Source organism: Oryx dammah, unplaced genomic scaffold (genome assembly GCF_014754425.2).
Source record: "Oryx dammah isolate SB20612 unplaced genomic scaffold, SCBI_Odam_1.1 HiC_scaffold_17, whole genome shotgun sequence".
Classification (NCBI taxonomy): Eukaryota; Metazoa; Chordata; class Mammalia; order Artiodactyla; family Bovidae; genus Oryx; species Oryx dammah.
The window spans coordinates 9,699,384-9,705,345 of NW_024070201.1; the positions used below are offsets into that span (position 1 = coordinate 9,699,384).

Consider the following 5,962-nt stretch of genomic DNA (forward strand, 5'->3'; position numbering starts at 1 on the left):
AGCCTGATGGGTTATAGTCCACAGGGTCGAAAAGAGTTGAACACGACCCAGTAACCAAACAACAGGTTGCTGACTCTGACTTTAGGTGACAACAATCTGAATTTCAACTAATGCCCTTCAGGGGGATATAGTCAGAATACTCTAACGTTGTTTTCTGGTCTCCCCTATTCATATAGTCCATAAATGCTGGTACAGTGAAAATTTAAATTGCAGAAGTGTGCAAAAGGATATAATGTAGAGTATAAGAATATATTTTGGGCTTGCGGATCCTGCACAGGAGGAAACGCAGGCTGCTTACTTTGTCTTCGTGCAGCCCTTACCACTCTCTGGAGAACTTTCTCTCCCCTGGCCACAATGGCAACTCTTAGGGAAAAACTGATTGCACCAATTGTGGAAGAAGAGGGAACAATCCCAAACAATAAGATCACAGTAGTGGGTATTGGACAAGTTGGTATGGCATGTGCCATCAGCATTCTGGGAAAGTCTCTGACTGATGAGCTTGCTCTTGTGGATGTTTTGGAAGATAAACTCAAAGGAGAAATGATAGACCTGCAGCACAGGAGCTTATTCCTTCAGACACCAAAAATTGTGGCAGACAAAGATTACTCTGTCACTGCCAATTCCAAGATCACAGTGGTAACTGCAGTAGTTCTCCAGCAAGAGGGGGAGAGCCGCCTGAATTTGGTGCAAAGGAACGTTAATGTCTTCAAGTTCATCATTTCTCAGATCGTCAAGTACAGTCCTGACTGCATTGTCATTGTGGTTTCCAACCCAGTGGATATTCTCACATATGTTACCTGGAAATTAAGTGGATTAACCAAGCACCATGTGATTGGGAGTGGATGTAACCTGGATTCTGCTAGATTTTGCTACCTTATGGCTGAAAAACTTGGCATTCATCCCAGCAGCTGCCACAGATAGATTTTGGGGGAACATGGCAACTCAAGCATGGCTGTATGGAGTGGAGTGAATGTGGCAGGTGTTTCTCTCCAGGAACTGAATCCAGAAATGGGAACAGACAATAATAGTTAAAATTGGAAGGAAGTGCATAAGATGGTGGTTGAGAGTGCCTATAAAGTCATCAAGCTAAAAGGATATACCAACTGGGCTATTGGATTAAGTGTGGCTGATCTTATTGAATCCATGTTGAAAAATCTATGTAGAATTCACCCAGTGTCAACAATGGAGAAGGGCATGTATGGCATTGAGAATGAAGTCTTCCTGAGCCTTCCATGTATCCTGAAGGCTCGAGGGTTAACCAGTGTTATCAACCAGAAGCTGAAGGATGAAGAGGTTGCCCAACTCAAGAAAAATGCAGATACACTCTGGGGCATCCAAAAGGACCTAAAGAAACTGACTTCTGGCTGCAAGGCTGTATAAACTTAAAACTACAGTTTGATTAACCATGAGCCTTTAGTTTGTGTCCATGTACATGGAGCACAGTTCACTTTTGTCTTCCTAAGTCTGTGAATCTGGGCTCCCAAAATCAAAGCCCATGCTTGCTTTAATGCTTGCAAGATGAGTCTTTGAACAAATAAAATAAACCACCTAGCATAAAAAAAAAAAAAAGAATATATTTCAGGAAAAAAGTCTTAAGCACCTTTCCTCTAGAGTTAATGGCAGACAAGCAGATTCAAAAATATAGCAACACTAAAAATACAACTATCTTTAATTTAAGCCTGTGTTTGAAACAGTAAGAACTTGGGTGTATGTAGTTTGACAGTGATGTCAATAATTTTTGCATGCACCGTTCTGTATTAGAACTGTAGCTAAATAACACTATTTTTGATAATCAATTTTCACATATATTTTTTCCATATTTTGTCAAAAGTTATTAAGGAATCTGACTTTAGATTCCAACTAATGAATCACTCATTAGTATTTTTCTAAGTGTGAACAAAGTGCCTATCACTGTCCTTTCATTACTCTAAAAGCCTGTTCTGGCTACAAGGGAATCTAGTTTACTCAAAAGGTAGGAGAAAAGCACTTGAGTGTCATTCCTCTAAGTCTTGTTAAGTTGCCAGAGCCTGTAGTTCTTTATATATTTATTCATGTTTTGCCTAAGAAACACTATGGGTACTTTTTTCATATTCCTGGACCTGAGCATGAAAGAGCCTGATTTAGTAGGTGTGGAATAAGATACAAAAGTACGCATTAAAAAAAAAAAAATTGGTGATTTCATGCTGATGATTTCAAACCATAGTTTCAGAGATTCAACTCTAAGTCCACAAGCTACTTGTGAGAAACTGAATAGGAAGAGTCATACAGGTCAAAAATTTTAAAGACTTGTCAACAATACATTGTTATTACTTTATAACAATAATTTATTGAATCAACAATTGTTGCAAGCAATTTATCTGCTATAAGTAGTCTAGGCACTGGGGATATGGTAATGAATAAAACAAACAAACAAAAAAATGCTCTGCTCTGATGGAGCTTACATTCCAGTGGGAGAAGACAGAGAATGAATTACTAATATAAGGCAGAGACAATTAATAGTTTTCTTCAGATGCATATTTTGGGATGATTTATTAGTAAACTCCAGAATAAGATAATACATTTAAGAATTTCTTTCCTTTGAAATATGTTTCCTCTCCACATCTCTCTCCATAGACCCACAATTCTATCAGTAAATTTTTGAAAAAATTAATATCAAATTAAAAGGCTAAAGTTTAATTGAAAGCAGTACTATATCTGGCTCTCATATGAGGTTGTTTCCATTTGTTACAAGGTAACTAAAAGTAACAATCTAGTTTGCATTCCTACCAACAGTGTAAGAGGGTTCCCTTTTCTCTGTGGTGGATTCATGTTGATGTATGGCAAAACCAATACAACACTGTAAAGTAATTAACCTCCAATTAATATAAATAAATTTATATTAAAAAATAAAAGTAACAATCTTAGAAAATCTTTCTGACATTTATTTTCTACTTGTGAAAACCTACTGCATGTTTTATATTTGCTGCCTTTATACCTCTGTCTTAAAATTACATACATACTTTTATTTCTGTGTGGTATAATGAGATGTTATCACCTTGTTACCTAACAAGACACAATTTTTTGAAGTGCTCTGATTTGAAGGAAAAAGAGAAACTATATTATGTCTTTATGTGTGTGTACGTGTTTTTTTCAATATCACAGTTATCCAAGTCTATGCCCCAAGCAGTAACGCTGAAGAAACTGAAGTTGAACGGTTTTATGAAGATCTACAAGACCTTTTAGAACTAACACCCAAAAAAGATGTCCTTTTCTTTCTAGGGGACTGGAATGCAAAAGTAGGAAGTCAAGAAACACCTGGAGTAACAGGCAAATTTGGCCTTGGAATGCAGAATGAAACAGGGCAAAGACTAATAGAGTTTTGCCAAGAATGCGCACTGGTCATAGCAAACACCCTCTTCCAACAACACAAGAGAAGACTCTACACATGGATATCACCAGATGGTCAACACCAAAATCAGACTGATTATATTCTCTGCAGCCAAAGATGGAGAAGCTCTATACAGTCAACAAAAACAAGACCAGGTGCTGACTATGGCTCAGATCATGAACTACTTATTATTAAATTCAGACTCAAATTGAAGAAAATAGAGAAAACCACTAGATCATTCACATATGACCTAAATCAAATTCCTTATGATTATACAGTGGAAGTGAGAAATAGATTTAAGGGCCTAGATCTGATAGCTAGAGTCCTGATGAACTATAGAATGAGGTTCATGACATTGTACAGGAGACAGGGATCAAGACCATCCCCATGGAAAAGAAATGCAAAAAAGCAAAATGGCTTTCTGGGGAGGCCTTAAAAATAGCTGTGAAAAGAAGAGAGGCGAAAAGCAAAGGAGAAAAGGAAAGATACAAGCATCTGAATGCAGAGTTCCAAAGAAGAGCAAGAAGAGATAGAAAGCCTTCTTCAGCAATAAATGCAAAGAAATAGAGGAAAACAACAGAATGGGAAAGACTAGAGATCTCAATAAGAAAATTAGAGATACCAAGGGAACATTTCATGCAAAGATGGGCTCAATAAAGGACAGAAATGGTATGGACCTAACAGAAGCAGAAGATATTAAGAAGAGATGGCAAGAATACACAGAAGAACTGTACAAAAAGATTTTCACGACCCAGATAATCATGATGATGTGATCACTCATCTAGAGCCAGACATCTTGGAATGCGAAGTCAAGTGGGCCTTAGAAAGCATCACTACGAACAAAGCTAGTGGAGGTGATGGAATTCTAGTAGAGCTATTTCAAATTCTGAAAGATGATGCAGTGAAAGTGCTGCACTCAATATGCCAGCAAATTTGGAAAACTCAGCAGTGGCCACAGGACTGCAAAAGGTCAGTTTTCATTCCAATCCCAAAGAAAGACAATGCCAAAGAATGCTTAAACTACCGCACAATTGCACTCATCTCACATGCCAGAAAAATAATGCTCAAAATTCTCCAAGCCAGGCTTCAGCAATACGTGAACCGTGAACTCCCTGATGTTCAAGCTGGTTTTAGAAAAGGCAGAGGAACCAGAGATCAAATTGCCAACATCCACTGGATCATCGAAAAAGCAAGAGAGTTCCAGAAAACATCTGTTTCTGCTTTATTGACTATGCCAAAGCCTTTAACTGTGTGGATCACAATAAACTGTGGAAAATCCTGAGACAGATGGGAATACCAGACCACCTAACCTGCCTCTTGAGAAATCTGTATGCAGGTCAGGAAGCAACAGTTAGAACTGGACATGGAACAACAGACTGCTTCCAAATAGGAAAAGGAGTACGTCAAGGCTGTATATTGTCACCCTGCTTATTTAACTTATATGCAGAGTACATCATGAGAAACAATGGACTGGAAGAAACACAAGCTGGAATCAAGATTTCCGGGAGAAATATCAATAACCTCAGATATGCAGATGACACCACTCTTATGGCAGAAAGTGAAGAGGAGCTAAAAAGCCTCTTGATGAAAGTGAAAGAGGAGAGTGAAAAAGTTGGCTTAAAGCTCAACATTCAGAAAACGAACATCATGGCATCTGGTCCCATCACTTCATGGGAAATAGATGGGGAAACAGTGGAAACAGTGCCTGACTTTATTTTTCTGGGCTCCAAAATCACTGCAGATGGTGAGTGCAGCCATGAAATTAAAAGATGCTTACTCCTTGGAAGAAAAGTTATGATCAACCTAGATAGTATATTCAAAAGCAAAGACATTACTTTGCCGACTAAGGTCTGTCTAGTCAAGGCTATGGTTTTTCCAGTGGTCATGTATGGATGTGAGAGTTGGACTGTGAAGAAGGCTGAGCGCCAAAGAATTGATGCTTTTGAACGGTGGTGTTGGAGAAGACTCTTGAGAGTCCCTTGGACTGCAAGGAGATCCAACCAGTCCATTCTGAAGATCAGCCCTGGGATTTCTTTGGAAGGAATGATGCTAAAGCTGAAGCTCCAGTACTTTGGCCACCTCATGTGAAGAGCTGACTGATTGCAGAAGTCTCTGATGCTGGGAGGGATTTGGAGCAGGAGGAGAAGAGGACGACCGAGGACGAGATGGCAGGATGGCATCAGAGACTCGATGGACGTGAGTGTGGGTGAACTCCGGGAGATGGTGATGGACAGGGAGGCCTGGCGTGCTGCAATCATGGGGTCGCAAAGAGTCGGACACGACTGAGCGACTGAACTGAACTGAACTAAACGTGTTTTTTTGTTTTTCTCATTCCACTATTTGGTGCACTAAATTTGGATAATTTGAGAAGCATTCCAATCGATAAAACAAAAAAAAAACACTGAAAATTAAAAAAAGGTAGAATACTAAGTTTAAATCTATTTATTTACTACAGATTTTCTTATAGCTTTTATTATGTGATTGTTAATTCTAATCCTCAAAGACAAGATAAAATAAGCAGTGTTATCTAAACATACTCAATCGTGGATTCCTTTTCATTGAGCTTACAAAAAGACCATATGCCGTGAAAAAGTT

At 38.6% G+C, this 5,962-nt stretch overlaps 1 pseudogene; it reads left to right on the plus strand.

Annotated features, from left to right (window-relative positions):
• Nucleotides 1–265: 265 nt before the first annotated feature.
• Nucleotides 266–1,549, plus strand: LOC120876175 (annotated as a pseudogene).
• Nucleotides 1,550–5,962: the final 4,413 nt, after the last annotated feature.